General features: G+C 43.9%; 1 protein-coding gene across 4 annotated transcripts in view; it reads left to right on the top strand.

Moving 5' to 3' along the window:
- The window catches only part of CNKSR3 (CNKSR family member 3), a 112,419-nt gene that overhangs the window by 26,718 nt on the left and 62,931 nt on the right, over positions 1 to 22,770 (top strand). The window contains exon 2 of one of the 4 annotated variants that reach the window (XM_045391344.2): positions 10,358 to 10,464. The exons of the other annotated variants lie outside the window; for them this stretch is intronic. The gene's annotated coding sequence lies outside the window, so the exon portion shown is untranslated. The remainder of the gene's footprint in view (positions 1 to 10,357; positions 10,465 to 22,770) is intronic. 4 annotated transcript variants of the gene reach the window in all.

The raw sequence follows: 22,770 nt of genomic DNA, 5'->3' as shown, positions 1-22,770 counted from the left end.
GACCAGAACCAAATTCTCTAGACCCCCAGTTCAGAAGGTTTGTGATTATACCATTTTCCCACCTTGCCCTAATTGGCCCCCTTTCCCCAAATCCCATAAAACCTATGGCTTTGTAGGTCCCATCCACCAGCAATAATGTGGCACATCCTAGCATTTTTCCTGTTCTGTAATACACTCCCAATCAAGAAGCCTTATGAACCTTCTGTGTGATGGACTAGACTAGACTCAGTGTTGGGTTTCGAGGATCCACTGGTGAGGACATTCCGTCTAGCAGGAGAAATGCCAGCACTATTTATTACACAATATGATCTGATGCATTCAGATGTACTTACAGCTCTAGGAGCTGTTCAGAGGAGCACAAATGAATGACAGAGAGAGAGAGAGAGAGAGTTAGTTGTTTGTTCCACAAGGAGCAGTAAAGTATTTTAAAAATAAAAAATAATAAGGCTGACTCTGTCCTGCTTAGGAGTTGGCCATGCTCCACAAAAAGCAGTAAAGCTTTTTTTTTTTTCTTTTTTTTTAAAGACAGTTGCTTGAGGATGGTTTTAGAGGATAAATGCCAGCCAGATGAGGGGTGAGGGTAGGGGACAGCTAGGTGAAGTGATTTAGAAAACTAGGAGGATTCTGCCCATTGGTAGTGCTGGGCAGTGAAGTTGGTCGTGCGTGGCGAGTTGCAGAATCACTGGCAAGTTGCAGAAATCACTAGGTGTACTCCCACCGTTCCTCTTCTCCAGCCTGATTCAGAATGGAAAGAGGCTGCCGAGAGCGCATCAGTGATCTTCTGTTTTCTTATAGGTTGAAGAACGCTAAATGTCTGCATATGATGGCTGATGTGACGATGAACAGGCTGTGACTAGTGTGGATTGTTGGATACCTAGAGGCTCAGTGGCCTAGGTGTGATCAGGAGGAAGGGTTAGGGAGAACGCTTTGGTTAGACTCAGAAACAAAGACAGCAGGCTCTGTTTGGAGACTTCCTGTCCTTCGTCCAAGATGCCATTGGGGTAAAGGTGTGGATGCAGCTTTGCATGTTCAGCTTCTGGAACCAGACAGAACTGCCTTTCAGTTTTCATGGCCTTGGAGGAAACAGATAATGAATGATAGGAAACAGCTGCTTCTAACGTGGCAGGCAGAAATGCATCCTCATGGAGCAATGTGGTCATCACAGGAATATTAGTGGAAAATCGTCTCTGATTAAACATTCAGGAGCTATGGAATGTGATTTACTTTCATATATTCATCCTTCCCCCCATTGTCTTTCCGTTGCCTGTAGATTTTATTTTTATTTGTCAAATAATACAGAAATGCTTCTTGTAAAAAAAAAATTTAAACAACAGAACTCTAGATGGGTTGGAAAAGATAGTCCCCTTTCTGCTATATCCTTCTCCTTTCCCATAGCTGGAGGTCAGCACCTTCTGGAACCCTTCCTAGACATTTTCGTACATGTTTATTCTTATTTACGCATAATCATTGTCTTTTTATAAATGGATTTCTGCACAGTTGGAATCTGTTTCTTTTTACATTTAATACTGTCTTAATGATTTATCTGAATCACTATACTTAGATAAACCTCAAATTTTTAGAAGTAGTGCTTATGCAGTCAAACTTAATTAACTTTATTAATCTAAAAATTAATCTAAAAATCTAAGTGCCTCTTAGGAACAGAAAGGTGTCATGGCCCACCCACATTGGGACTGGACGGTGGATTTAGGATGGTTTGTGGCAGGCTGGCTTGCACCTGGCAAAATATCTTCGGTCAGTCTAACAAGGGAGAACTGATCTCCTGCCCTGAAAGTTTATTACTGTGGCACCAGTTCTGCTTAAAACAAACATTTAGTCTTCTTTTTAAGGCCAGGATTATATTAAAGTGGGAGGTGGCCTGATAAACAATCTGTGAGATCTCTTAGGCACAGGGAGAATGTGGGACTTGTATCTTTCTCCAAAGCTTGTTTCATAATTTGACAAAGCCTATTTGAGAGAAGTTGGTAAGGTTGACCCAAATGGCAAGGTAACTTCTTTGGATTTTAGTGCCGAGAAGGAGGACACAGAATTAATAAGGGGGAATCTTTTGGAAGGGGTCATGGGGCAGATCATTGTTCTGTTACATTCATGGGCTGATGACATCATTGGAAAGTACTTGATGACAGATTGGTAGAACTGTACTGTGCATTAGAGCTGGCCACCCCAGCAAACCCACTGACGGGACTTGGTGTTTCAGTTACTCCCTGAAGTGCAGTGGCAGTTGTTCTGGGAGTAGAAGATGCTCTTGGAATGCTGTCATTATTACCTTGGCTCATGTTATTTAGAAAAAGAGGAAGCCGCCTTCTTGGCCTGACAATGTGACAGCCACCTGCTGTCAGTCATTTTCTTCAGTGCTCTGAAGGTGACCAGAACCTGGTCATCAGGTCTCCTTTAAAAATAACAAAACACAGACATGCATAGAATCATACAGCATAAAAAGATGATGTCATTCTCAGGGAGACAGGGCAGCATGTCCCTATTTTCCTCATCTACTCTTGAAGGCATCAGGTCTCTGATATTTCACACTGCCAGTTGCTACCTAAAAGAGGGAACTTCTTGAGGAGAGATGGACATGATTTCATGCTCAGTGACTTAGAAACTGTATTAGAACTGACTGCTATCAAATAAGCATAAGACTGCTATAAATAAAATAAATATCAACCATAAATAAATAAGCAAATAAATACGTAAGCAAAATAAATAAATATCAAATAAGCATAAGACTGCTATCAAATAAAATAAATATCAAACAAGCATAGATAAATAAGGAAATAAATACATAAGCAAAAAAATATCAAATAAGCATAAGACTGCTATCAAATAAAATAAATATCAAATAAGCATAAATAAATAAAAAATAAGCATAAGACTGCTATCAAATAAATTAGAACTGACTGCTATCAAATAAGCATAAGACTGCTATTAAATAAATTTCTGAAAGATATGGGATCACGCCTGGCTTTAAAAGAAATCGTAATTGCGAGACATGGTGGCACATGCTCAGTGAACTGTTTTAATCTAGGTTTCAAAGAAACTGGGCTTTATGGGATCATAAGGAGGTCAGGAACATGGTATATCTTCTGTTGGATGTAAAATTGATGTTTATAGTTCAGTAGTGCCACTTTGACAGTGGGCACCCAGGGACATGCTCACACGTTGGTTAACAAAGGCTCTTCAGACACTAGATTTAAATTCTGCATTCATCCATGTAGTAAGCATTGACTAATTTAATCGCGTGGAGAATGAGCCAGGGAGCCAGCTTTGTTTCCCTGTCTCCGTCCTGTTCATGAGACTCTGCTGCGCTCACAGGCGTTACCTGCCTGGGGAAGTCACACGCCAGAACAGGTGCCCCACCTGCTGTAGGGAGAAAGCAGAGCCAGACTGGGGCAGAGTGAAATAACCCGTGTTGAATCCCCACTCTAGCACTCAGTGATAGTACGACCTTGAGCATTTAGCCCTTCGGAGCTTGCTTTCACATCTGTAGGATAGGCATGATAATATATCACATGGTTGTTATGAGCCTGAACGAAACACTGGGAGAGAGTGCCCAGCTCATGTTGTGGAATACAGAAAGGCTCGGGAAATGGTACTTGTTGTTTAGACATTTTTAAACAAAACATTCCTTTTCATGAAATGAGACGACCCCAGCACCAGACATCTGGTGCCTGATTCTCAACACCGTACACCATAGATAACTTTCCGTTCTTGACAGCCAACAACGAGAAAGTTTACTTCCCCCAAAATTATTCTTCTAGAATTACAGCCGTTCTGTGATTTATTTGCCTCTTTTCCTCCCTCACAATAACCACTGCAGTACAGTTAAACCCCCAGTCTGTTCAAGGGCAGAACGAATCTTAACCACCGTGTGAGGGAATCTGGGGGCTGGGAGAAAACACTCATGTACAGTTACAGTAAGTTGCAAGAATAAAATCTCACATGACTTTGGGACAAGTTTTACATTTTAAAGTCTCTTCCAGGTGCTTTCTCTGGAAGAACAACAACGAAAAAGTTAAAAGCTCACGTAAAAGGACACTTTATTTTTTTTACGAAGCCATTTTGAAATATGTAAGCACAAACATTTCCCAATAGAGACGTCCATAGTTTTCGTTCGGTGTTGCACATTCTCGTCTTGAATTGTGGCGGGGGGGCTTGATGTGTGCAGTAATTATTGTCAGTCCTTGGTTGACTCATGCATTCCTAACTGTCGCAGTGAGATCTAAGTTTATGTGAAATATGGAAACGATTTCTCCCCCCTCTTCCTTTTGTGCTCGAGTTCGGACGGAGCAGCTGAATTCTCTTTCTTTGTTATTTTTAGGGGGTCTTCAGTTTTGGAGCTCTAGTTTAGGCTTGAGGAGGGCCAGCTGTCAGCATGGCTTGGGCTGGTCTTTCTGAGATCTGGCTGGTGTTTCTGCAGTTACAACCTGATTCTGAATCCAGCTCCCTTCCACCCACATGGGAGGCTCTCACTTCTACAACTCTTATTTGCCCCACATTGAAAACAGAATGGAAACTAAAGTAACAATAGTGGAATCTGCACTGAAAGAATTTTTTTTCTCTCTGAATTCATCTCCTTTATTGGGAGCTGTATGTCTTGCGTCCTGGCCACTGCCTTTTTTCCCTTTTTCCTCCAACTGACTTTCTCTTTGGGTGTCTTAAGGATGGGGAGGTGTAGGCTGTGTTTTTAAAGCTCAGAGTTTAACTACACAAAAGCAAAACCAGAAAAGAGTATGTTCCTCCCCCTTTTTAAACAATTTGTCCTCCTTGGAAAGAAAGTTTTACTATGTAGGATTTAGGAAATGTTTGTGAAAATGATCACAGGCTATAAAGGAGTGTCCAAGCTGCTTTCATTGTGTCCAGCATGACATTCTCATGATATCTGTAGCAAGCCTTTCGGTGTCTTGGCAGATAGAGTTTCTTCCTTCACAGCATAATGTTTTTCCAACTGCGATGTTTATAGCTGCTTCATGCGCCGTGATACATGGCTAGGTGTCAAGATAGTTTTATAGGGGGAAGAACCCAAAAGACTTTTACAACATGCAGGTTTCAGGGAAAAAGGAGAGCGATTTTTACAAAGGGAGTTTCAAATAAAAAGGCATTTGTTTGTGCTTTCTCCATGGGCAGACCTTTTCAAAGATGGCATTGTAAAAGGAGGATGTGCGTTTTATTCCTTTATTAACGGAGGCCCTCGGGGACGGCTGTCTTGAAGGACCAGGAGCTGCAGCTATGGAGATGAGTGTCACAGCTCCGGGACCTTTAGGAGCTTCACTTTGCTCAGGCGTCAGACACATGAATAAACACGGTGCGGGCCAGAGGGGCAGAAGGGAGAAGTGATGGATCTTGCTGGTGAGGAAGCTGGTATGTGGTTGGTGTCCAGAGAAGGCCTCAAAAAGGAGGAGAAGCTTCTGGGGAGCCTTGGAGAATCAGGAGGAGTTGGCCAGACCAGATAGGTGTGTGGGTGATGTTGTAGGCAGAAGAAGAGCAAATGCAAACGCATGGAGTGTGAAGCAGTGAGGTGCGTTGGGAGAAGGAATCCCAGCTTCTGAGGCTGGAGTGCAGGTTGCAAGAGGAGGACGGGCAGAGTAGGAGCTTGGCCAGCAGGCCTTGGGCCAGCTTTGGGAGGCCTTTGCTTGTCATGTGGTCATGTCATTTCTTTCAGGCTATACTCACGTTTCTTGAGAGGCCTTCTTGGATGAGTGCCATTCTCTAGCCCCTGTGCCTGTCTTAGCCTTCTTCCTAGCACTTACTGCCTGCCCTGTTCTGGGTTTGGTGTTTGCTGCCTGTCTTCTGTCGTAAGGACAGAAGCCCCAGCAGAGCAGGGACATTCTTCTGTGACGGCTCTCCTGGTGCCTCGCGGTGAGTGATGTTAGGGGATTTGGACTCATCTTCGTAGTGAATGATGGGAGGATCACTGAAGGTCTAAATCGGGAGTCACCTGAGTGCATTTGGGTGTTTGAAGAGCAGTGTGGATGGCAGGAAAGCTGAAGACAAGTATTTAGGGAGCACCTCCATGCACATTGAGGGGAAGGGAGTCCATTAGTGGTCACGCTCTTCAGGCTACCTTGGGTGGGCCCAAGCTTCGCTGGCCTAGTTAATTACCAATAGCTAGTATCAATGTCATTCCATCAGTGACATTCTGAAACTACTAAAAATTACAGAGAAGCAGCTGGGTGCCATGGCTCACTTCTGTAATCCCAGCACTTTGGGAGGCTGAGGCAGGTGGATCACCTGAGGTCAGGAGTTCGAGACCAGCCTGACCAATATGGTGAAACCCTGTCTCTACTAAAAATACAGAAAAAAAAAAAAAAAAAAAAAAGTTGGGCTTGGTGGTGTGCGCCTGTAGTCCTAGCTACTCAGGAGGCTGAGACAGGAGAATTGCTTGAACACGGGAGGCAGAGGTTGCAGTGAGCCGAGATTGTGCTACTGCACTCCAGCCTGGGCGACTCCATCTCAAAAATAAATAAATAAATAATAAAAATAAAAATTATAAAGAAGCTCAGAATTTTTTTTTTTTTTTTCACTCTGCAAAGCTGATAGCTGCCCAGGGATTCCAATAAAAGTCATGATGTTATAATGTTACAATCATTTTTGATAGTTCAGTGATTGAAAAATCCGAAGGAATTGTCTTTTTTTTTAAATGCTTTGAAATAAAGTTGGTTCTTTATGTAAAAATAGGTTTTATTAGGTTCTTAAATTGGCTTCAGAACAGCCTGACCCCATAGCCATGTGCACTTCATAGTTGGGCTATTTGCAAAGTTAAAAAAAGATAAGAAAGTAGGCATTCTGCAGTTCTTCTGAGAGAAATGGTATGAGGTCTCATCCTGTTTGCTGGACCCATGAGGGAATGAACTGTTTCATATATAGGAATTTTCCTGATAACTGATCCTTAAGACCTGGTTTAAGGTCTTTAAACCTGGATATTTTTAAGACCTGGGTATATTTAATTTTTCCCTGTAGTTTTGGATGGAAATCTTTCTAAAATAAATTTTTATTTTTGGGGGCTTACAGAGTGCATTCAACATAAGTTAATGATTCCTTGCTTATGAAAGAATGAATTATTCAGAATCAGTGAAGTGTGTGGTTACTATAATGATAGGGCCTACCGATACTTGTATGACTATTTTGCCGAGTGACCCCAGCATGCCCTGTTTTCTCGGTTACTGTCCTTGGCTTTTAGGTAACCAGTGCTCCAAGCAGCATACACACTGGCTACTCTTGTGGATTTACTCAGCTTGTCTCTCTTGAAGGCTGGGAAACAAAAGAACTTTTCTGCTTTCTAAAATGAGAACAAACGGGCCTTGGGTGAAGGTCTGTCTTAGAAGGCCTTAAGTCAAGCCAGTGTACTTTACCGCATAGGTTTTATCACATCTTTAACATTTCAAAGAAAGAGGCCTCATTTTGTTTTTCAAGTCTTTCTAACACTGAACCATCCATATCTGAAAAAATAATTATATTGTTACTTTAACTGGCATCACTGCTGGGTTTGCAGGGTAAAAGCAACACCTCCAAGCCTTCTTACACTGTTTGCCTAGAGGCCCCCTGGCTTGCCTTTTGGTTCCAACGTGTGTGAGGTGAGGTGTTACTGTACTAAAGGTTTTTTTTCATCAAAGCTTTGACAATGGTGGTTATTTATTGATTGTCTGCCACGTGTAAGGCACTAAAAACAGCACAGGGAAGTGACTTCTTTCTAGAAACTTAAATTCTAGTTTGGAGGAGGACGTAGTGGAGCAGAGCTAGCCACAGTACTTGGAATTTGTCAGAGATCAGGGTAGCTCAGCCCCAGGAAGGCCTAGGGCTGGGGAGTCCTCCTCTCCCCAGAAGGCTGGCATTTGACTGAGAGTGCAGCTTTCAAGGGGACTTGATGGAACTGAGAGGGAGCAAGAGGCCCCGGGAAGTGCACAATAGCAGAATCAGCCCCATCTGTCAGCGGGTGGCATAAGGTGGCCAGAACACCACACCTGAGTTGAAGCTTGTCTACACATGCCAGGTGGGTGGGAAGGACAGCAAGGGCTGCAGCAGATGGAGGAGGTGACCATTTCCCCTGGGGAGGGGGCGTGAAAACTTCATGGATGAGGGTGGATTAATGCTGGGTCCTGTCTAATGAGCACAGTGCTGGGTTGGAGAAGGGGAGGGAAGGGCGGCCAAGGGGAGAGATGGTGGCTAAGAGGGGTGAGGTGGAGAAGGACCGGGTGTGTGTTGTAACTCTGAGGCACTGGCTTCTCAGCAGAGCTTGTTCTAACTCCTGGCTTCCCTGGCTGAGCCTGGCAGTGGGAAGACAATGGGTTCTGGAATCGGATAGGCCTGGACCTCAAGACCAGTTCTACCACTTTTTAGCTGTGTCATCCTCAGCAATGTCCCCAATCCCTCTCCATCAACTTCCTCATGTGTACAAGGGCGATCAGGAGTGATCTTGTAGACTCTTCAGAAGGAAAAAACAAGACTTAGATTTAACCATGAACAATGTAAACATAGTATATGTTCAGTAAATGGTAGTTTCCTTGGGCCAGCCCTTCCACAGAGCCCTGGTCTGGAGCCTCCTGAGACCCACAGTCTCTGCCCACTTTCTGACTCACTCACAGCCACTGTCAAGTCAGCAAGCACAGGAGGAAAGGCATGACCGCATCTTCTTCCCACACGTCTCCTCTCTCTTTTGTGCCACGTTTTCTGTCTGGTATAGAGTTTGAACCTGGTCCAAACCCTTGGCACCCTCTTTGGCTAGTTTTTGCCTCTCATGTGATGTCGCAGTCCATCATCTCATCCTGTCCATTTCTTTCTCCTGTGACACTATAGTCTGTAGCTGTGCTGGGTGCACATCACTCCACATCCGGATGGCCCCACTGCTTTCCCGAGGGCATCTCTGACTTTAGCAAGCCCCCGTCCATCTTGCACATTCTTCAGACCCTGCTGAACTCAATCCTTCCACGGTCCTTTGCTTTGGCCATATTTTTCCCATCTAACCTTGTTTTCTATTAGTTCCAAGAACAATAATAGCTAATATTGATGTGCGCCAGGTATGCTTTAAGGACTTTATATTGGCCCCCCTTTTATTTTTTGAGATGGAGTCTTGCTTTGTCACCCAGGCTGGAGTGTAGTGGCACGATCTCGACTCACTGCAACCTCTGCCTCCTGGGCTCAAGCGATTCCCCTGCCTCAGCCTCCTGAGTAGCTGGGACTATGGGCACCCGCCACCACACCTGGCTAATTTTTTGTATTTTTAGTAGAGACAGGGTTTCACCGTGTTAGCCAGGATGGTCTCCATCTCCTGACCTCGTGATCCGCTCGCCTCGGCCTCTCGAAGTGCTGGGATTGCAGGCGTGAGCCACCGCGCCCAGCTAGCCCATTTTTTTTTTTTATAACCTCATGAGGTAGGTATGATGGCTATTGCCATTCCCAGTGGCTCACACCTATAATCCCAGCACTTTGGGAGGCCAAGGCGGGCAGATCACAAGGTCAGGAGATCGAGACCATCCTGGCCAATATGGTGAAACTCCGTCTCTACTAAAAATAATACAAAAATTAGCTGGATGCGGTGGCGTGTGCCTGTAATCCCAGCTACTCGGGAGGCTGAAGCAGAAGAATCGCTTGAATCTGGAAGTCGGAGGTTGCAGTGAGCCGAGATCATTGCACTCCAGTCTGGCAGTGTGGGCAACAGACTGAGACTCTGTCTCAAAAAAAAAAGGTGGAGGGAACTGAGGCCTGGGAAAATTACGTGATTGTCTAAGTTGCACAGCTAGTCAGTGTTTGAATCCAGGCAACCCGACTCCAGACCCTATACTTCAGATCCACTCTGACTTCACTGTCTTCTAGACGCTCTAGAAGAGCAGGGCTCTGTCGTTCACCTCTACTCGTTACCCTGTGCCATCTGGATGTAGAGTAGACACTCCCTAAATGCATGCGCTATGGAACGCCCTCATTCCCTGTTCTGTGCCTCGTTTATGTCACTCTCCCCCAGCATCGTGGCAGGAGGTGGAGGCAGGGGTCAGTGCTCTGAATGTGAACTCAGACAGCTTGGGCTTCAGACTTCAGCCACTTTCCAGCCATCAATTACCTTGTCCAGGTCTCTCTCTTAAGCTACAGTTTCACCCTAAAAAAATGGCGATAAATCATTGTGCCCACCTCCTGGAGCTCATATGATGAATACATAAAATTTTGTGAGTCAATGCTTTAGTCCTATGCTTAACGCATAGAAAATGGTAAACAATAACATCCCCCCCACCCCATTGGCTCTATCATCTAACCTTGTCCATTCTTTCTGGCCCCTTTCAAGGTGTATGTGCCCTCTGGCACTTGTGTAACGTCTTCGGCTTATAACGAATTGATACTTGTTCCTGTTTGACCATAGATTAGCTGTGTGACTTTGAACAAGTTACTACATTTTACAAGCCCAAGATGTATCATGGTGATCACGAAGGGTTCTTTGGGGACTGAAGGAGGAATACGTGTATCATGGTAAGCACTGAGTCCATTTTAGTTTGTTTGTCTTCTTCCTTCCCTCATCACCAACTTCCCTCCACTGACAAACGGGCCCTCCATAAAAGCTCATTGATAGACTCAATACCTAACTTAGTCTAGAAGAAAGGGAGGTTCCTATCTTATGGGATAGCCTGGGTTGTAGTCAGTTCGCAGGAACTCTAGAAAGTTGTAGAGTCCTGCCCTGTATGGTTTTTTTTTTGTTGTTGTTGTTGTTTTGCTTTGTTTTTTGTTTGTTTGTTTGCCTTTTTGAGATATACTCTTAGTGGTAGTTCTAAGCATGGCCAGACCTTACAACAGTCATACAATTTTGACATCCTCTGAACTCATCCATTCAGCAAATAATTCTTGAATTATCTCCTCTGTCCCAAGAACTGTTGTAGCGGTTGGCGGCATGATGGAGACCAAAACAGTCCTGGTTTTTGTTTACATGGGGCTTTGTTGTTGGGAGACAGACACCAGCCATCCATAGAGTAAACTACATAGCGAGATGTGCTAGGAAGGGAAATGAAAGGTATCCCGAGATATGAAATAAGGGGGATTTAGAGTTGAGGGCCAGGGAAGTATTCCCAGTGAAAAGGACGTGTGAGCAGAGATCTGAGGGCCCAGGAGGAGTACCCAGGTACAGAGACAGTGGAATACCTTCAGATTTAATCATCACTCCTTTTCTTTTAATGTAATATACTATTTAGTATTTTATTAAGCTTGGATGATGACAGATGATAATTATTCTTAAAATCTGGAGGCACCCAAATATGCTGTCACTGGCTGCTTTTATCTCACTATAAATAGTACGTGTGTTGGGCTGGGTGAGGGAGGCTGAATTGTATTTAAGCACAACCGGTGCATTGTGTGTTTTTTTTTAATTATACTTGGGGCCAGTTCTGTCAGTAAAGCCCATCCAGGCACTTTGTCACATTATGGATAGCACTGCCTGGGCTTGCCTGCCCAGGGCAGGTGCTCTTTATTTTAATTTGTATTACGTATATTTGCTCTGAAAGTTGTTTTTGTTGAAACTTGAAAAGCCAGGTGCTTGCAGCTAGAGAATGGGCAGACTTATTGGAAATTTTCTGAACAAGGTTTGTTACCATGAAGTAGTGACACCCTCAGCCAAGTGTAATGGGCTATGTAGAGAACTGTCCATCAAAACCCCCAGTATGATGACCACTATGGAACTGGCCTTCTCTTTCAGGACCGGTATTTCCTGAAGCGTTATAGCAGGGTCTCTCAAAGTGATGCACCTGGGATAGTAAGAGGTTACATTGTAAGAGACACAAACATGACAGGGAACTACTCTGTCACTGATGGTGCCAGCACCTTGCTGTCCAGTCTGTCTGATGAGGTCAAGGGAAGATTCTCTCTGTAGCTGTCATTTTTCCAGCACCTTTTATTTGCAAATTTTTCTTTGAACATGAAGAAGCAGGCCCCGGGAGACAGTTCCATCTAGCTAACTTTGCTTTGCTTTCATATTTATATTCATGTTATTTATTTGTTTATCGAGAGGGAGTCTTACTTTGTTGCCCTGGCTGGAGTACAATGATGCGATCTTGGCTCACTGCAACCTCCGCCTCCTGGATTCAAGCAATTCTCCTGCCTCAGACTCCCAAGTAGCTGGGATTGCAGGTGTCCATGCCACCATGCCTGGCTACTTTTTATATTTTTAGTAGAGATGGGGTTTCACCATGTTGGCCAGTCTGGTCTTGAACTCTTGACCGCAAGTGATCTGCCTGCCTCAGCCTCCCAAAGTGTGTATTCATGATATTTCTATTTATGGCATGTGACACATATTTATAGCATTGACTTAAAGATTCTTATAAAAATGAAATTAAAAATGAATTGATTTGTTAAATAAGTAAATAATAGTAGACATGACACTCAGATTTGGTAAAATCATGAGGGTAGTACTTGAATGACTGAAGTTTGAGAATACTGCCTTGGCGTAATGTGGATTTTTTTTCTTCCACTGTCTGGTATTTAGTTTCTGTTTCTGAGGACCTACTAAAAATTGGTTGTTAAAATCTGATAACACAATAATATACTACTTCTTACCCACTATTATGGCTGTACTAAAAACGATGGATGATAACTAGTGTTGGTGAAGATGTGAAGAAATTGGAACCTTCATAAATTGCTGGCAGGAATGTAACATGGTGCAGCTCCACTGGGGAACAATTTGGCAGTTCCTCAAAATCTTAAAGAGTTACCACGTGACTCAACGGTTCCACTCCTAGATATAACCCCAGGAGAATTGGGAACATACATTCACCTAAAAACCTATACATGAGTGTTCATAGCAACATTATCTGTAATAGCCGAAAAGAGGGAACACACCCAAGTGTCTATCAACTGATGAATGGATAAAAATGTGGTATATCTATACAGTAGAATATTAGTCAGCCATGAAGAGGACTGAGGTACTGGTGCAGGCTTGAACATAGATAAACCTTGATCATGTGATGATATATGAAATAAGACAAAGATAAAAGGTTGCATATTGTATGAAATGATTTATATGAAATGTTCAGAACAGGCAAATCATAGAGATAGAAAGTAGATTCATTCTCAGCACTTTGGGAGGCCAAGGCAGGTGGATTTCCTGAACTTAGGAGTTTGAGACCAGCCTGGGCAACATGGTGAAACCCTGTCTCTACAAATACAAAAATTAGCTGGGCATGGTGGCACACATCTGTAGTCCCAGCTACTTGGGAGGCTGAAGGCAGGAGGATTGCTTGAACCTGGGAGGCGGAGGCTGCGGTAAGCTGAGATCGAACCATCCAGCCTGGGCAAAGGAGTGAGACCCTGTCTCAAAAAAAAAAAAAAAAGAAAAAGAAAGTAGGTTCTTGATTACAGGGGTTGGGAGAATAGGAAATAAAGAATGATGTCTCATGAGTAGGGTGTTTCTTTTTGGGGTGATGGAAATGTTCTCAAATTACAATTGACCCTTGAACAACATAGGTTTGAACTTCACAGGTCCACTTATAAGTTGATTTTTTTTTCAGTAAATACATTGGAAATTTTTTTGGAAATTTGCAACAATCTGAAAAAACTCTATAGTCTCAAAATATCAAAAAAATTAAGAAAAAGATAGGTATGTCATGAATGCATAAAATATATGTAGATATAAATCTGTGTGTTAATAGACTTTATGTTATCCGTAAAACTTCTGGTCAACAGTAGGCTATTAGTAGTTAAGTTTTGGGAAAGTCAAATGTTACACATGGATTTTTTACTATGAGGGGGTAGGCACGCCTAACCCCAAGTTATTTCAAGGGTCAGCTGTAGATAGTGGTGATTGTTGCATAACCTTGTGAAAATACTAAAACCCACTGAATCGTACACTTTACCAGAGCAAATTTTATGGTTTGTGAATTACATCTTAATAAGAAAGATCTGGTAGCAAAAGAACACATGACTGGTGATAGAAGGCTTTTTGTGGAGGTATTGTCTAGCGTTGCCAGTGGAATGGGACTGGTGGCATTGTCCCATTGTTTAATAGGATGATGCTTTTCCCAGTGGTGCCCATGTAGCTTTTGGTGCCAGAATCCTATTGTAGGCTGACATTAGCAAGCTCCAACGGGCTGGACAAAGCGTAATATTAGGTTTTTATCATCACAGTAGCACTCTGAGATCTCTGGATTATTCGTATATTTATTATTCATATGTGATGGTACTGAGGGAGGAGGGCTTAAAGTTGGGTGGTAGAGTAGGGAGCTGAACCCTGGTCTTTATACTTTCTTTCTACTGTTTTTTGTAAACAAACTGTCACACACTTGAGAGGTAGCCAATCAGTTGCAAAATGGTGTTGACGATGAGAAAGTTCACTCTTGCCAGATTAACTCGCTTATTTAAGGATTTATGCTCATGAACTTTTTATTTGATGCCACTATCAATATTGACTCAAGATGTCATTTACAGCAATAATAAAGTACTCTTTAATTTGCAAAGAACTGTCAAACACAGTACTTCGTATTTTCTTTCTTTCTTTCTTTCTTTCTTTAGAGATTTATTTAGAGATGAGGCCTTGCTCTGTTGGCCAGGCTGGAGTGCTAACTGCAGCCTTAGCTCACTCTTAGCTCACTGCAGCCTCTAAGTCCTGGGCTCAAGCGATCCTCCCACTTTAGCCTCCCAAAGTGCTGGGATTACAGGCATGAGCCACCATGCCCACCCTATCTTAGTTTAAAGCTGAGGAAACTGAAGTCTAGGGATTAAGCAACTTCTCTACATATATAGGAAATTAAGAAGTCAAGCTCGCTCTTAAGCCCAAGTTGTATGACTCTGTGTCCGCTCTATTTTTCCATAATGCCTTCCTTTTGCTTTGGTGTGTGCTGAGGCATTCATTCTTCATTCATTCAGTAGTTACTTACTAAGTGCCTCCTATCAGCAAGAATCTGTTCTAGGAGCTGGAGATAATACTGCAGGTAATAAGAAAGAGGAGATCCCTAATTCTACGGTGCAGACGTTTTAGAGGAGGTGACAGACAGGAAGCCATTATCCTAATAGAGTCGGTAATTTCAAAAAGTGTTGTCTTCAGAAGAAAAAGATTTAAAAGGCGGTATGATAGAAGGGACTGTGATACACAGGTGGACTTTTTTAGGTTAGATGGTCACGGGGTGTGTGTGTGTGTGCGTGTAAAATATATATGGGCCAGGTGCAGTGGCTCACGCCTATAATCCCAGCACTTTGGGAGGTCAAGGAGGGTAGATCCTTGAGGCCAAGAGTTTGAGACCAGCCTGGCCAACATGATGAAACCTCGTTTCTACTAAAAATACAAAAATTAGTTGTGTGTGGTGGTTCGTGCCTGAATCCTGGTGACTCGGGATGCTGAGGCAGGAGAGTCACTTGAACCTGGGAGGCAGAGCCTGCAGTGGGCCAAGATCGAGCCACTGCACTCCAGCCTGGGTGACAGGATGAGACCCTGTCTCAAAACAAAACAAAACAAAACAAAACAAAAAACGGGTGTGGTGGCTCACACCTGTAATCCCAGCACTTTGGGAGGCCAAGGTGGGTGGATCACCTGAGGTCAGGAGTTTGAGACCAGCCTGGCCAACATGGCAAAACCTCATCTCTACTAAGAGTGCAAAAATTAGCCAGGTGTGGTGGCAGGCGCCTGTAATCCCAGCTACTTAGGAGGCTGAGGCAGGATACTTGCTTGAACCTGGGAGGCGGAGGTTGCAGGGAGCCAAGATCGCGCCATTGCACTCAAGCCTGGGCAACACGAGCGAGTTTCCATCTCAAAACAATCAAATATATACATATATATACATATATATATATGCATGCATATATATTTATAATGGGCCTAACCACATACTTTACATACTTATATGGTATATGTATATAAGTAACATATGAAAACAAACTTGAAATGAAATACTTCTTTTTCAATAGAAGACTGTCATTCCAATGTGTGATTTTCCCATCAAGGCATAAGCCTTGTGCAAAATCACTTCAAGGAGTTACCTCTTAGGAATATGACCTCTGCTTCTTGCTTAAGTCACTAAACAGCTGTGACGATCGTAAGGAGAAGATGGCATCTCCAGTTGTTGATGCTCTTCAGGACCACCTGTTGACAGTGTGTATCATGAGAACCCCTGAAGGCATCTGTAAGCCCTACACGGGGGAGTGTTACATAGTTGTAGCATCTAGTAGATGCCTATGTCCTGGCTAAATAAATACAAGTTGGTTCAGATGGAATGAATTCTTTGTTTTGGGGAAAATGTCATTCTTTTAGGACTCCCAAGCAGAAAGCTTTTATATAGTTGGCAGCGCTGTGCCTCTCCAAAACATGAAACGGGTCACGAGGGATGGAGGTGATTTAAGTATCCCTGACTCCCGGCGGGTATCTGGGGAGGATGCGGTGGGTGGTTCCATGGGAAAGGTCTCAGTAACTGTTGTTTCACTTAAAGACTGCTCTTGGGAATGGCTGTGGAAGCCATTTGAGGGCTCTAACTGGAAACAGAGTGGCCTTCTAATCTGCTTTTCATCTTCCCCAAAGTTTGACCTTCCTCTTTGCTGCCTCGTGCCTGCCTGTCCTGTTTGTTTTCTCTTTGCTTAGCTCTTTCCCTTGGAGTGGCACTCCCATATTTTCTTCTCTTCCATAAAAAAAATACAAGTAGGCCGGGCTCACTCCTGTGATCCCAGCACTATGGGAGGCTGAGGTGGGTGGATCACTTGAGCCCAGGAGTTTGAGCCAGCCTGGGCAACATATCGAATCCCTGTCTCTACAGAAAAATGCAAAAAAAATTATCTGGATATGATGGTGTGTACCTGTAGTCCCAGCTACTTGGGAAGTTGAGGCAGAAGGATCGTTTGAGCCTGGGAGGTGGAGGCTGCAGTGAGCCATGATTGCGCCACTGCACTCTAGCCTGAGTGACAGAGCTAGACCCTGTCTCAAAAACAAAACAAACACTGAAAAAGCAATTGGAGGACAATAGCTCAAGAGGTCTTTTTAACTCATCCTTCCGTTCCCCCCATCCCCCCATCCCCAACATGTTTTCTGTAAGGGATCACCTAGCTGTTTCCGTAAGGGCCAAGGCTGGGTCCTGGACTCTGGGAGTATGAACCCTCAGGTTTTGCAATATTTCCAAAATTTTGCCGGTATTGCTGCTCATGCATGTGCGTGTTTCTGTGGGGCAGGCACTTCCTTTGTTTTTGTTTGCGTGGTGAAACACAAGTCAGTACATGAGCCGAGGGAACTGGCCTTTCTCTACTTACGAGCCACTAGTCAGGTATTTTGCTTCTGGAGCCCTTAGGATATACAGGTACATGGTGACCTGTGGTGACAACTACTTGACATTCTCTTTCTCTAGTACTGTTTCTCTCTCTCTGCTTTTGTCTATTTCTGAAATGTGAATGGCGCCCAGAAAACTTGAAGTACACAGCCTAAAGTACCATATTTTTATTTGGTCCCAGAAAGCGGTAACTTGCCCTTTTCTAAAGTTTTTTCAAAATAAATTGGAACATATAGGTAGAGAGTTTGTGAATTCCACAAGTGTTTCATCCTTTGGAGACAGTCGATTGCATATGGCCGCTTAGGTCCCAACTGGCCTGGGGGGCCAGTTTCTAGAGATACATTCAAATACGAAAGAGCTAGGAAAGAATTCCATCCAGATTTCCTGGAAAAAATCTACAGAATCCCTCTCAGCTGTATTGTTGAGTGTTATTTAGAAACTTGGGCTACCCAACTCATCACATACTGGCTTTTGATAATGTCTTTTAAGTTAAAAGTATTTTCTCGTCTGACCCATTCAGGTGGCAGAGCCATTTATATTTACATGGCCATGAAAATTTCTGATGGCAGTCACAGACAGTAAGCTAAGTTAGCTTAAATGATGTGTATAATTTCCTGTTATATAAAACTGTACTTTCCAGAGATCAGCTAAAGAGACATCTGTGAACGTTTCTGTGTTGGAGGAAGGGGGTAGCATCTGGCAGTGAGGATGTGAGTCCCCCGGTGTGAGCCGGGCTCGGTGAGGCTGTGAGCAAGTTACCTCCTTCTGGGTGCCTCAGTTCCTCAGCTCCAGGTGAGACAGTTATAGTACACATATGAGGGGATGCTAGGAGACTTAAGGGGTTATATATATATTAAGTCTTAGAGTGCCTGCCATACAGAAAGCAGTACCTGTTTTCTGTAATTAGATGTGTAATTTTATATGTTCATTTTCCCAAATTTTTGTTGATCCTTTTGAATATTAGAGGAAATTTGAGTTCTTCTTAACCATATTTGGTAACATAGATCGACCCTATTGTCTTTTGCATTAAAGACTTTAGAATTTTATTTAAGCTGTCAATTTTGCAGATCTGAAGATGGAAACTCTTGTATTTATTCACCAAATACAGACCACTTTTTTTTTTTTTTTTTTTTTTTTTGAAACGGAGTCTCACCCGGTCTCCCAGGCTGGAGTGCAGTGGCACAATCTTGGCTCACTGCAACCTCCGCCTCCCAGGTTCAAGCGATTCTCCTGCCTCAGCCTCCCAAGTAGCTGTGATTACAGGCGCCTGTCACCATTACAGGCGCCTGCCACCATCCCGGCTAATTTTTTGTATCTTTAGTAGAGACGGGGTTTCACCATGTTGACCAGGCTGGTCTCAAACTCCTGACCTCTTGATCTGCCCACCTTGGCTTCCCAAAGTGCTGGGATTACAGGTGTGAGCCACAGCGCCTGGCCCACAGACCACTTTGAAGTTTTCCCCTGCCCTCTCCCTCCCGTGCCATGACGTCACTCTTGAGAGTGCAACTGGTAGCCTGGGCTTTATGGCTCACTGAGGCCTTTGACTTTCTTTTTTTCTTTTCTTTTCTTTTTTTTTTTTTTTTTTAATAGACAGAGTCTTGCTCTGTCACCAGGCTGGAGTGCAGCGGTGTGATCTCGGCTCACTGCAACCTTCGCCTCCTGGGTTCAAGCGATTCCCCTGCCTCAGCCTCCCGAGTAGCTGGGATTACAGGTGCGCACCACCACGCATGGCTAATTTTTTGTATTTTAGTAGAGACGGGGTTTCACCATGTTGGTCAGGACGGTCTCCTGACCTCATGATCCACCCACTTCGGCCTCCCAAAGTGCTGGAATTACAGGCGTGAGTCACTGCGCCCAGCCCAGGCCTTTGACTTTCTTTAGTGTGCTTCTTAAATCCACGATGTATATTGTATGTTAGTGTGAATGTTTCCGAGAGTAGAATTTTTTTTCTTTTGAGAACCTCAGTGGCATTGCCTGCTCTTGCCGTCTGTGGGAAGGACAGCAGAGGGGGCACTGCTGTCCCTGCTGTGACAACGTGCAGTGATCACAGGGAGGCTTTTACCCTCCACCCTAACGTTCAGTCCCAGCTGAGCCAATCCAGGATCTGGTTTTCTGTGTATCAGATGCACGATGCACACAACTCTGTTTTATTAAGCATGAAACAAAATCAAGAAGTGTTAACAGTGCTTTACACTTCTTCTCTAATTCTGGCCTTGTATGATCTTATAATATATTAACCTCGGAAACACGACTTTTGCACATGTCAGTTAACTGTACACAAATAGTGCCAATTCCTGCCCTGTTGATGGGAGCTGGCTTTGCTATTAGAGAACTTTCTGCTATCAGGGGTTTGTCATGAAGGTGGTGCCTGATTAGTTTGAAGATGGGAAAAAAGATAGCACTTTAAGACATACAGATTCATAGCAACGCAGGGCCAGTGGGAACCACAGGGTCACCTTTCCAGCCCCTGCATTTTACCCAGTGGTGAAGAGGCCAAGTGATCCGATTGAGGTCACTTAGCTCAGGAGAGCCAGAGCTACGGGCCTAGATACTCTTCCTCCAGCACGGCAAAAAGGTGACTCTGTAAGATGAGAGGGCCCTAGAGATTCATGTCACGCAGCATAGGATCTGGGGAATGTTGTCTTGGCCCCTGGAGTGTAGTAAAACCTGGGTTTTCTGGAGAACAAGAGAAAGCTTCAGTTAAGTCATTCTGGTAACCAGGGCTGATATCCCATGAAGCCACGAGCATAGCAAACTTGCGGGAATTTTGTATTGAAGAACTTGAAGGATTCGTCCTTCCCCTGCTGTACTGCAGGCTGTAGGATTGGGATCTTCTCTTTCTCATGTCCCACGGTGAATACCCCCAGCCCATGTGCCAGGGAGTTGCATAAATATTTGGTGATGTGTGTATGAAAGAAAGGTGAGAAGGTGAGGGTCAGACAGGTTCACCCGAAAGAATACTGACAGGGTGGGGGGAAATTACACAACTTTATTGATTTACATGTTTCCAAACTGCTGTCTTCAACCTCAGCTGAACTTTTCCTTCATTTTTTTCTCTTTCATTCAACGAATCCCGAAGTGCTTCCTTTGTGCTGGGCAATGCAGGTGGCGAAATGGTAAATAATGTGGCCATGCATGGTCCCGGCCCTCTGTGGCAGGAGGCAGGGGGCTCGCGGCAGCATAACAAACACAGAAATAGTCACAGGTTTGGAAAGGCTTGTGGAGGGCACAGCGAATAATGGAGTGCTGGGTTCCTTCAGATACGGTGGTCATCTGAAGCCTCCCTGCGGATGTGAAGGGAGCTGACACTGAGCCATAGGAGGTGAGAACATTCGAGGTAGACAGAACCTCACAGGGAAAGGCCTCGAGATAGGAGCTCGAGGTGCTTGGCCAGCATCCAGCATAGTGGTTAGGGGAGCATGTGGCCAGAGATGCGTCCAGGAAGATTACACTGGACTTTTTTGGTTGTAGATTTGATCCCAAGTGCAGTGGGAAGCCAGCGGGGCTTGGAGCAAGGGAAGTTGTGTGTTAAGAAGGCTTTAAGGAACCTCAAAAACATGATACTAAGTGAAAGAAGCCAATTACGCAAAACCACATGCTATATGATTCTGTTTATGTGAAATGTGCAGAATCCATTATGTGAAACATCCAGGCAAATCCATAGAGACAGAAAATAGATGAATAGTTGTTCAGGGCTGAGTGTCAGACAGGTTCACCCAAGAGAATACTGAGAGGGTGGGGGGAAATTATACAACTTTATTGTATAATTTCGGGGGGAGGGACTTCTAATGAGTACAGAATTTTCTTTGGTGGGGGGTGTTAAAAATTCTAAAATTGATTGTGGTTAGGGTTGCACAGCTCTGTGGATATTCTAAAATCCACTGAATTGTTACTTTAAATAGGTGAATTGTATGGTATATGCATTATGTCTCAATAAAGCTGCTATTAAAACATTTTAGAAAGACTTTAATGCTGCCTGGCAAACCTGCTCCATTGTCCCAGGCGGCTGTCCCCAGCTGTTTCGGCCCTTTTCCAGCCTCCTGCTCCAACTCCTGCCACTTCAGGAAGTAAAAGGCATCAGTTGAGGATAATGTCAGATTCCTGCCATCAAAGCTCCAAATCTCCCAAGCCCATGCTGGGTTCATGCTCTCCTTTCACAGTTCTGGGAAATGACTTTAAATCGTGACTCTGCCTATTATTGGTTGTGCGACTTTAGGCCAGTTACTTACAAGCTGAGCCCCAGTTTCTTTCATTTTTTAAATAATAACGCTTACTGTATACCTGGCAATTTTTATAAGTGCTTTAAGAATATTAACTCATTTACACATTTTAACACATTTAATCATCCAGTTAATCCCATGAGGTGTGGGGACTGCTCTCCTCTCCATTTTGTAGATAAGGAAAGTGAGGCACAGAGAGGTTAAGTAACTTGCACAAGGTCACACAGCTGGGAAGTGGTAGAGCTGAATCCAGGCCGTCTGGCTCCACAGGCCATACTGTTTCTCCTGGCCTGTATAGCTGGCGTAGAGCTTCTTCTTGCTTGGTTTACGATTGTTTAATCTTCAGCTACTTGAACAGCAACTGTAAATTATGCCATTTCCACAATGCATTGCATGGTGCCAAAAACATAGTAAGTACTCAGTAATAGAAGGTCTGCACATTAACATACTCAATTGTCTTCCCCTCCACTTATTTCTTCATTGACCACCTCAGAACCCACAGGGATGTACGTTTGCCCAGTTGTGGTCCGGATTCTGTCTTACCTTTGCCTTTTTCCTGATAGTCTCTGAGATTTGCTTTCCTCACCAATAAACTGGAGATGATGATAACCTGACCCTCCATGGGGTCACTGCAGGGATCCATGAGCCACTAAATCAAGCCGCCCCCTATTCCTGCAGGGGTTTAATTTGATACAAGACCTGGCTGTTTGGACCATGCACTTTGAAATGATGATGGCAGGGTTGGGAGAGGGTTGGCTGAATGGTTTTTCCATGGAAATCCTGACGGCTCAGATGGAGCAGAAGCGATGGATGCGCTCACCTCCGTACGGTAGAACTTGCCCAACTTGACCCTCAAGCAGTGGGTGCAGCATCACGGCCACTGTATGTCTCTTATCTGTGCTGAGTTGGTTCTCCCCAGTGCTGTAAACGTAAACTTGCCGTGTGGCAGGGGAACTAGTTAATTCTACCCGTCGTTCCGTGTAAGCATGAACTGACAATCGTTTTGCCGGTGTTTGGCTTTTAGACCAAATCAAATTTACAGTTTTGGCAAAAGTAGCCTGCACTAGATGAGGCAAAAAGTACAGCTTCCTGGGTAAAGTGCATTCCTTCTGTTTCACATGTGGCTTCTCTCTTCCCCTCCGCTCCCCTTGTTTGGTCCAAGGTCTGTTACAAAATTGGATACAATGGTTTAGTTACTGAATTACAACAAACAACCTTGGAAAGTACACGTTTACCAGAGTGTTGTGTAGGCTTTGTATTCATCCCTACAATTGTGTTTTTGTCTTTAGAATCTCTCATTTTGCATTTTTAATGTCTGCTGTGAGATATAGGTA

This window comes from Macaca fascicularis, chromosome 4 (assembly GCF_037993035.2).
Source record: "Macaca fascicularis isolate 582-1 chromosome 4, T2T-MFA8v1.1".
Lineage (NCBI taxonomy): Eukaryota > Metazoa > Chordata > Mammalia > Primates > Cercopithecidae > Macaca > Macaca fascicularis.
Note: the sequence above shows the minus strand (reverse complement) of the source record. Positions and strands in the feature narration are given on the sequence as shown.